This window comes from Lygodium microphyllum, chromosome 10, assembly GCF_053477565.2.
Source record: "Lygodium microphyllum isolate KBCC chromosome 10, Lygodium_microphyllum_v1.1.10, whole genome shotgun sequence".
NCBI classification, from domain to species: domain Eukaryota; kingdom Viridiplantae; phylum Streptophyta; class Polypodiopsida; order Schizaeales; family Lygodiaceae; genus Lygodium; species Lygodium microphyllum.
The window spans coordinates 154,850,014-154,861,058 of record NC_141144.1 but is presented as its reverse complement, the minus strand read 5'-3'; the positions used below and the strand labels follow the sequence as shown (position 1 = coordinate 154,861,058).

Below are 11,045 nucleotides of genomic sequence, written 5' to 3'. Positions count from 1 at the left end.
GTGCCAGTGCAGACAAATCAATACATCACATTGGAAGACATTGCCTGTGTCCAGCCGAATCATCTGTCCGTGCACGTGCAAGGTATGAAGGTTTTGACTTCACATTGTGCATGAAGCTAGATGCCATCCACCACTGCTTGAGACCACCTGATCATTCAGCAAATAGGAGAGGAGACAAACATAATCAAGGCACTGCACTGATGGGGTCTGAGATTGTGGACGTAAATTGCATGATAACACGGTATTATGCGACGTGCCATCAGGTTATTTTAGAGTCCCGGGTGCATCAGTCCAAGTCCCTTGCAAGCAAACTAGGTGCCAAAGACCGATGGGACTATTTGCAAGGAAAATATTTTTGTTGATATTATTTACACTTGCAATGTTAAGTACTCCTTTTGCAAATGCTTTTGGAGATAGCTTCCGCAGTCTTGGATGCAGCTTGTGCATCATACTCTAGAGTTTGCAGGTGCGGCATTCATCAAATGGGGGTAGTGGGCTGCAACTAGACCAGATCTCTTTCCACGGGATTTGTGCGTTGAATTGACAAAACTGCACACCAAGGCACCTGCCCACAGTTTTAATCATACAGTTCAAACTGTAGAAACTGCATTCGGCTAGAAGCTTCATGACATTTTTGAATATTTTGAGGAAGTGCCAGTAGCTTCAGGGAGCATTGCACAGGTCCACAGGGCAACATTGCTTGCTGTTCATGGTTACAAACAAAAGCCCATGGTAGTGGCAGTGAAAGTAAGGCATCCTGGTGTTAGTAACATAATCAGGCATGATTTCATCATCACAAAATGGATTGCGAATCTGTCAACATTAATTCCAGGAATTAGCTAGCTAAGGATGGATGACATTGTGCGGCAGTTTGCAATTTTCATGTTGACACAGGTTGATCTTGCTCGAGAAGCAACACATCTCAGCAAGTTTCTTTACAATTTCTGGAGTTAGAGGGATATGTCCTTTCCAAGACCTGTCTATCCTTTTGTACATCCTGCAGTTTTGTGCACATTTTGTTCAAACATATCTCTATGTTTCACGAAATTATTCCATGCTTTGTTTATAAGAAATGTTTCGAGCTGATGAGATGATATTTCATTTCATTCTTATTCCAGCTGTTGAGTTGTTCCAGCTGATGTTTCATTCCTTATTCATTGTTTCGAGCTGTTGTTCATCTATTCCAGCTGATGTTTCATTGTTCCTAGTTGTGTTTTGATCTTTTATGCTGATGTTTCATTGTTCCCAGCTTTTGTTTGTCTAGCTAATATTTCATTCCTTATTCATTGTTTCCAGCTGTTGTTCGTCTATTCTAGCTGATGTTTCGTTGTTCCCAGTTGTGTTTTGTTCTTTCCTGCTAATGTTTCATTGTTTCCAGCTGTTGTTTATCTATTTCCAGCTGACTCGTCTATTCAAGCTAATGTTTATTCTACTTGATATTTTATCTCGACGTGGCTAACAACCCCCTTGGTTAGGGTCAGGCAGACAGTCGGGGGTAACTGATGCTACCTCTCCCTTCAGGCCTTCAACTTGAAACATTAATTATCTTTCCATCTTTAGTTCCTTGAGTAAACAATGCAAACAGTGCTCCTAAACTATTACAAGCGCAATCAATCCAGTGGTCGTTTATTTGGCCAACTGCTAAGGAGTGAATCCTTCTCTTTGAATGCATCCAGCATTCGATCTGGGATCAATTGCGACTTAGCAAGATCCCCAAGGGTTTTGTTGTTTCACCCTTTTGTCCTTGGGTTAGAGTCATACCCTGTCAACCCAAATTAACCAACACCTTAGGTTTCTTAAGTTAAGACAATAAATCCCGGTGACCATGTCGTTCTAACTTGATTGATCCTTTGCTTACTAGGCAAATACATAACTTCCCTTAACTTGGCAAATCATCCCAAGAAAGGTGATGTAACAAGATGTCTACTCATCCTCTTGCAAGTTAGACTTGCGCTAGAACCTGCCATCCTCGTTTCCTACGAGTGGCAAATCTCTATTGTGATTAAACCACAAGCTATGCGATATTGCAACTTGTTACACAAGTGTCGCACCTAACTCATGGGATCATTTCACCCATTGAATGGGGTTTCCTGGTCAAGGAATTTTGTTTAGACAAGATGTAGGGTTTAGGGTGTCTTCTTACCCAACCCAACCCTAATTGTACTAGGCCAACAACGTTCCGTCCTAGGGTCTCCAAACTCAATCCGAGTTTTAACATTAGGTTGATCGATCCTTAGGGTAGAACGCTAGATCGTTGTTTGCATGGGCGTCCAATTGACCCAAACATTCTGTGAATGTGGGTAGGACCTTTGGGTTTGAGGGTTTCGACTTGGCGTTCAAGTTGTTGAACAGTGCGCGAGGGAGACGAGGAACGGAGGAAGAGAGAGGAGAAGAGAGACACGAGACACCGAAAGTGGAACTCCAAAAGTGCGTCAACTGAGTACACATGATAGGAATATATAGAGGGGACGAGGGATGCTATATATACACAAACTATATATAGCTAATACCCCTGCTCAAATAATGGTCCCTGACTGTGGATGAAAAAACCCTTGGGGCCTCAATAGAAAAACCCATAGCTCTATATAGCCCTATTGCTATATTAATATTGAAACGATATGATTACAAAGTTAAAAGGAGCTAAATCACTCCTGAATATACAAGTGCCTATTTGTAGGTATCGAAGGAGCTACATCACTCTTGAATTACTATAGATAAATGAAGGAGCTACATCACTCTTGAATTACAATAGATGAAGGAATCGAAGGAGATAAAGGGCCATGAAATTGCTTTATCTTGAGTGTGGATATAATCGACTATGCAACATAATCTGTGGCATAAAAACTTAATAGAAAATGTTATATCAACATTAGAACACAATCACAATGTCATAAATAAACTCAGTAGCTAGAATATACGATGAAAATTTCATTAGCTCATCACGTGAGAGGTCTCTCTATTGGATGCTACTTGGAGCAGGAGGACACTTGGGTGCCAGGGGGCTCTGGCCGTAAATTCCTTGCCTTCTGGGCCTTGCACAAGAGGCCGACTTGACTTGGGATTGGATCTCGAGGCCCGCACACTAGTCTACTTGGATTAGTAATCCCTGTGGATTGCTGGATTGCCTTTGGGCGGATTATGGATTGCCTTCGGGCAGATTATGGATTAGCCTATGGGCTGGATTATATGGATGTATTCCAAATATAAATAAGATAACCTGTTGAAAAGAAAATTGTTTGACACTTTTTTTCTATGTCAAGTGCTAAGATTATGTGAAGGAACCGGTGTCTAATTGGCTAATTAAGGAAGCTGTTTTTTCATGTCTAACTAAATGTGGTAGATAATTAGATAACTAAAGCAACCCTAAGGAAAGTGCGGTGGATGTGGCCATGAGTCTGTCCTACGGATGGGTGGTCCCGGTTGGCTGGGAACTTTTCTCAAATGAAATCGACAGCATGGGACTTTGCTCGAAGGAAATGAATAGCAAGGAATGTTGACCTAGAATCTAGGTTACTAGAATCCCGATTTATGATGTTTTAGGGGAACGAAATGGGACTATGCCTTATGGGAAAAGAGGTTGAGCTTTGCATCCCTCTCATTTCCCATTCTCCGTGAACCAAGTGCAGCATGAATCCGCTTCAACCCTGATGTTTCTGCGTAAAGTAGTTCGCCTGGGGTTCGATGCTAGCTACCGTTCTAGGAATTTGTCCAATAGGAAATCCCTAATTCAGGTCAATCCTAAGTGGGAATGGCCGGAATACTTCCATTACGTGGCAGACTTGGAAAGACCTAGATCACAAACCTCGTAACATTCCATGGGAGTGCCGAGCGGAGCTTTCTATACCCTCTTCCTGATGGGCTGCTAAGTCATGTCCTATGAGCGAATAGGTGGACACGTTACATATAGAAGGGTGTAATATGAAGGAATTATTTATAGATTGAATAGAAAAAGATTATGTTTTATTCAGGAAAAATTCATTGATAAAGATATTTATAAATAGTCCTTGAACTCATGTGCTATAGAGGATATACATATAGTAACTTCCCCGAGCTATGTCTCCACCATTCTCACTTCTATTCAATCTCTACTGAGAGATCCAAATCCTGCAAGCCCTGCAAATTCAAAAATCACCTCATTATACTAGAATGACATTGCCTCCAACAACACAAAAGTCAAACAGTGTGTTCATAGGTCACTCATTAGGGCCGAAAACGCTTCAAAAAATACGCTTTTGTTAATCACCAGATTAAGGATAGGACCAAAGAGACTTTGCCACATGTGCAAGAATATGGTATTCTTGTCTTCTCCTTTTTGGAGATAGTAGAGTTTACTTTGTGAATATCTCATCTCTTTTAGCCTAAATCTCCAAACTTTAACATGTTTTGGTAGTCCCGAAGTCCTTATTTTTACTTATAAAATTTGACAAAACCGGTTATGATAAAGATGTTGTGAAGTTAATAATGACATTTCTAAAAGTCGGGAGCATTTGGCCACCCCTATATATTTTCATTAGTCTTTTCAGTTTTTCTTCTGTGGTCATTCATCTTTCTCGGTGAGCTTCTTTCTTTGCTCATTTCCTTTTCTTAGTGAGCGCTTTTCTCTCTGCGAATTCAATCCAAGTATGGCATCCAAAAGGCACATGTCCTGTTTAATAAAATTATGCACTGTCTACATCTATAGCCAAGGAGTAGATAGAAATTGAGAGTCCAAAACATTTTGCATAAACGATTGGGTGACCATGTTGCCCTCTTGCAAAGGCTCTCACAAGGTCAAAAGAAGAAAAAGAGAGGATATAAAACATCACTGGAAAGGGTGAATCATTGCTTTCAAAATTACATATAAAGGGTAGTTAGTCAAAGTGCAACATGTTTACATGGCCAAGGATATGCACTTGTCTCCTAACGAACATGTTTGTCAACATATCTTAAGTTGATAACATATATGATATTTTTTTTCATTAAAGCAAGTATTAATATCGAGTTCTTGGTTGTAGATATATTTCAATAAACAAGTACTGAATGGCAACTTGTGGAGAGTTTGAGTGGAACTTTCAATGTGATTCATAAGGCATTTGTAGACACTATACATGTTGATGAGACCATCTGTTCTTTTAGTGAGAGAAGAATTTGTATATATTATGCACAATATGTGGTTCCATCATAAGAGGGTACATATGAACATATCAAGGATTGGCCATTGCCAAGTGTCTCATCTCTAATTTGGGAGGTTCTTGATAAGGCAACCATGCATAGTTTTAAATTCAAAATATGTCAAGATATTCAAAAGTCCATGACAGCTGGAAGGATCTCAAGAAGAATACGCCTATCTTGGTTTATCCCCTTATATATCTTTGTGGGCTGCTTCAAAATAGCAAACTTACAAAGAACAAAAGTATATTGGCTTCCTGCCTTGGCCTCCTAGACACACCACATGAGCTAGATGTTGTTACAAATGCCACTCCCCCTACCTACCCTTAGCCCATGGCAACTCCACTCCATCTATCACTGCACAAAGATAGTGCATCTATCGGCTCCTCTCATCCCTCTCACTCTAATTGTCCACACTTGTAGTAGGCAAGCCTCCTAAGTTGAAGACCAACAGATTGCCATGGAGGAGCCTCTCAAGACTCTAAGAGTGAGAAATATATGTCTCCATAATCCCTGGCTCCAAGCTTATTTGACCTCTCCATCGGCACTAGTTTCATTGATCCAAAGTGCAAATCATGGTGGAGTATTGCCAAGCACTAAAGCAATAGAATACCAAAGTACAGAAGTAGATCCAGGTGCTCCAACAAGTCGTGCTTGACTTCAACTAAGACTCGAAGGCGAAATTCGACCTTCTTTAGTAGCACATTCTAAAGGAACAATGGGCTAGAGTCACCCAAGATATGAAAAAGATTGGTATTTTCCATGCAAGCCAAGATTCAATAGATCCACATCCTACACCAAAGCATCATTGAAGTGCCCACCTCCAACCTAGGGCCAAAGTCAAGAGGGAACTGTTGGGGGTAAAGGTGCCTCTACCTACCCACCCATATATTACTACACTGATAATACCCACCATTCCACACTCCAAGTGGTGGGCACCCGTCACCGTCACTTTATTCTTTATTCTTTTAGTGACTGTTTGAAAAAAGGAAGGCCCGGTCACACATTGTGACTGTTGGAGTTCCCATTTGGTATCTATCTCTTTCTTGCTCTTGCTCTCCCTCCATAGCTCTTCCAAGAAATCTTCGATCCTTATCACCTTTCAACTGGTATCATAGCATGGTTGCTCAATCATTCCAACTTGGTTCGTGACTCCTTCAACTTCCTATCAATTACCTACATGCATTATGTCTCCTTCGCAGTAGCCATAGCTGACTCTCTCGAGCTCCCGTCACTCACTGAGTTCTGGAGTGCCTACCCAACCCATTTGGGCACCCTCAAGGCACTCCTTCAAAGGTATTGGAGCTCTCTTTTGTTATTTGACTTCAATCCATAAGTTTTGTGAAGCAGGGCAGCTAGTCTTGCTTCTTGTGATGCCTACTCTCTATCGATGACTTTGCCCTTCAAGAGGGAGCTTCTGGGGATCCTTGACTACTCCCCCAACCTTGCCTTGACCTTGCCTAGACCTTCCATAGACCCCAAATTAGTTTGGGCTAGCTTGAAGACTTGCAAAATTTTTGTTTCTTAATTCATCCCTCCCTTGTCAATCATTGGTAGCTTGAAAACACTTCATTTGGCAGCTTGAAAACATCCCCTTGATGCTTGACATTGGTGGTTATCACTCACATTGATTTATGGAATAATTTACCTCAATCTAGGACTTTTTTCCATTGTCCATAGGTAGCCATAATTAGTGTTACATTAGCACTTCATGTTTATGCTTGGTTGGCATTGACATTGGTTGCTTGGTGGTCCCGAATGCACCCCAAATGCTAAGGGAATGTATGCCTATGATGTGAGATTCTTTTGGGGGTGAATTGACTCAATCATTGACTATTTTACACAATCCAGAGGCAACCCAAAATAGGGCATCCCTCTCTCATTACACTTTATGCTCATGCTACATAGTCATTTGATACCCGATTATGCCCGGTTGGTGCCTATACATATGGGAAAGTATGCCTATGGTTTCTCTATGGTTGTGAGCCTAGATTGAGACACTATTTGCTCAGTTTTGAATGTTTATCTACTTCTGAAATATTCAAGGATGAAGCTTATTTTCTTATGTTTGGATATGCTTGTTGGATTTAGGCTATGTCTTGGATGTAAACATTGATGTAGTGACTCTCGTGGATCGACATAGAGCTTGGATTTGCTCTCGAATCATTGGTTGAGCTTGAGATTTCTTTGCATAGAATTTGGATCATCATCTCTAAGGTACTTATGGCATGTACTTTGCTTATGTCTGACCGGTCTTGACATGCTTGGCTTATGCCACTACTACATGTCCATTACATTATTTGGAGTTGGATGCTACTAATCCTTGCTTTGGCTTGGAATTTGATTTCTCGGAGCTTACTTTGGCTATTTCTCAGCTTGCCAAAGTTAGAGTTTGGATTGTACTTGATGTTTATGGATGCTATGTACGAATGTTACATGGCCTATATGCTCATGAGGTCTTATTGATGCTTGATCTTGGATCTTCTAGCATTAGTGCTATCATATGCCCTTGTTGAGCTTCTTTGCTTGATATTTGCGGCTTTTGTGCTAGTGGGAGTGTCTTGATACACTTGATAGAGATTGAGCAGGTGGTTTATGCTACTTGAGCATTCAAATACTTGAGATTGGGATCTTCACTTGGATGTTGCATAGTTGATATGTGATGGTCCTCATAGATGTACTTGGGCTGATTTGGGCTTTGCAATCCCTGAGCATACACCTCTTTGTGTCAGGTCTTGCTAGTGTTGTGTACACTTTGCCCTACTACACAAGGGATGTGCCAGCTTACTGACATATTCATTTGACATGCTTGGGTGTTTGATCAATGTTCAAATAACTATCACATGTTGATTTATGCCCGCTTGATGCTAGTTATGCTTTGATAGTCATGGTTGACTTGGTGCATTCATTTTGCCTATAGTTTGCTCTCATTGTACTTGGTTGTAATTTAATATAGCAAGAAGTTATGCATGGAGTGACGTGGAATTTTCATATTGAATCATCCTGATTTTATGTACTTTTGATGGTACTTGGTGGAAAAAATCATTAGCTATCAGCTCATGGTCATTTTGCCATGGTTTTGACTTTTTACAGCAGAAAACAACAAGCAGTTTTGAACTGTATGTACCATTTTTGACTGTAGTATGGCATCTTCTTCCATTGACAGTGCTATCTTCAACATCACTGAGCTTGATGGTATGAATTATGCCTATTGGAAGAGCCAATTTTGGCAGGTATTCGTGTAGAAATCTAATATCAAGCCACTAAGGATGCATGGCGAGCAGCCTGAAACTATGATTGATGAACAAATGGGATGATCTTGATGAGTTATGCAAGTCCACCCTCATCTTGTCTCTCATTGAACATGTGCATTACAATGTGGTTGAGGAAGCACAGAGTGCTTGGCAGCTTTGGGATAAAATCAAGAATCTCTATGACAAGAAAAGTCTAGCAAGTCAAATGTATTGATTGAAGCAGCTTATGGACTTGCGCATGAAGGAGAATATGACAATGTCTGCTCATTTGAGCTAGTTCCATGCTATTCTCAAGAACTTGACTGCGCAGGGCATTACCTTTAACGATGTCTACTCATTTGAGCTTGTTCCATCTATTCTCAAGAACTTGACTTCGCAGGGCATTACCTTTAATGATGAGGTTACTCCATTGTTTTTGCTTGAGACTCTGATTGTGTCATGGGATATATTCTGCACTACCTTATGTGCTCCTGCTACTATTTTGAACTTGCATGATGTAGAGAGTGCTAGTAGGAAGAGATCAACCGTAAGAACTTGGATGCCTCTCATGTGTCACATTCTTTGGCTATTAGTGGCAGAGATGGTAATGAAAAGAATGACCATGGGTATGGACGTGGAAGAGACTTGTAGAAATCTAGGTCTAAGTCACGTGGTAAGTCACACAACAAGTCTCACGGGAGAAATGCTAATGTGACATGTCATCATTGCAGCAAGAAGGGTCATATATGTTGGCAGTGTTATAAGTTGTGCAATGAGAAGTGCAAAGAGAAGGGAAAATACAAAGTACAGGAAAAGTCCTCTGATCACAGCATTATGCCTGCAAAATCCAGTGTGAAAATTGAGGAGATACATGTCATGTAGGCTGATGACTCCAATGGGGAGTACATACTTGTAGCTAATTCTTGTGATGCTACACCATTGATCCACATTCACTCTATGTATGCACAATGATGGATTTTGGATTCTAGTGCTTCATTTCATCTTACACCATGCTGTGAATGGTTTCACTCCTACCGCACTGTCTTTGGTTTAGTTTGATTGGGTGATGAGAGGTTACTTGTTATTGTTGGCATTGGGGGTGTACGACTGCAGTTCTCTACTAGAAGTATTTTTTATTACAAGATGTATGTCATGTACTTGTGCTTACACACAGTCTTATGTATGCAAAGGGCAGCTTGATGATGCTGGGTTTTATGTTTCATTTGGGGATTCTACTTGGAAGATCATACGTGGCAGATGTGCTTGCTAGAGGTGCCAAGCTTGGAAGCCTCTATTCTTTTGCAGTTGATGGGTCCTCGACTAACCATGTTTTGTCAGTCACTTCCATCCCACATGTATCTCTTTGGCATGTCCATTTACGCCATATATCTTTCTGTTTGTAATATTTACCGCCCCTTGACTATGCATGTTTTGATTCTTGTGAGCATTGTCTTTATAGCAGACAGACTAGGAATACGCATAAAAAATCTGGTAGGACATGCATGAGTGAGCCCATGGCATTGGTACATTCAGATATCTATGGACCCATGCCCTGTTAGTCTATGGGTGGTGCAAAGTATTTTGTGACGTTCATTGATGATTTTTTGTATAAAATGTGGGCCTACCCCATTAAGCTCAAGTTAGATGTCTTTGAGGTGTTGTTTTAGCAATGCCTTACATTGGTTGAGAACCAGACTGGGCATAGGCTGAAATGCCTTAGGATTGACGACGGGGGAGAATATGTGTCACGTGCCTTTGAGTAGCTATATGACGAGAGGGATATTAAGTGTTAGTTGACCACCCCTGATACCCCACCCTAGAATGCTTTGGTTGAGTGAATGAATAGAATCATCCAGGAGTGTGTATGCAGTATGCTTAGCCATACAAGCCTACCTAGAGCTTTTGAGCTAAGCCAGTCAATACAGCTGTGCATGTCATCAATAAATCACATTCCAGTGTTTTGGATTTCCAGGTTGTAGAGAAGGTATGGATTGGGAAACCTCCTTCTTATGTGCATCTACTTGTCTTTGAATGTGAGGCATTCTGCCATGTGCTCAAGGTCAAGCAGACTAAGTTGGATCCTAAGAGTGTCAAATGCACTTTCCTTGGCTATGGAGATGTAGGCAAAATGGGTTACCGCCTCCGGGATTCGTAAGAGCAGAAAGTCATCCACAGCCAAGATGTATTCTTCCATGAAGAAAAGATGCATAAGCAGCCTGAGAAGGTGGTAGAGATACACAAGGTTATATTCCAGGTGCAGCCCCATACTCCTGCATAGCTAGTTGGACAGCCTACAGTAGCAGTTGGTACACATGGCCAAGGTGTTGGACAGGATGGTAGACATGCATCAGAGCCTACAGTGAGACGGTCTACTAGAGCTAGACATCCACCTGATCCATTTGAGCCCTTGATGCATTATGTCTTGGTTGCAATTGCAAGAGAGCCTCTCACCTATGATGAGGCTATGCGAAGGGGTGACAGTCACTCCTGAAAGAGGGCTATGCACTCTGAGATGGACTCCTTGCATAAGAATATGACTTGGGATTTGGTTGCATTTCCTAATCGCAAGAAGGATTTGCCATGTAAATGGGTGTACAAGCTGAAAAATACCCTGGGTAACCCAAGCTAGTTTATAAGGCAAGACTAGTTGCTAAGGGTTTAAAC

The 11,045-nt window shown here is 41.2% G+C and overlaps 1 pseudogene; it reads left to right on the top strand.

Annotated features, from left to right (window-relative positions):
- The first annotated feature begins 379 nt into the window (after positions 1-379).
- On the top strand, positions 380-1,086 carry LOC148030706 (uncharacterized; annotated as a pseudogene).
- The last annotated feature ends 9,959 nt before the right edge of the window (positions 1,087-11,045 follow it).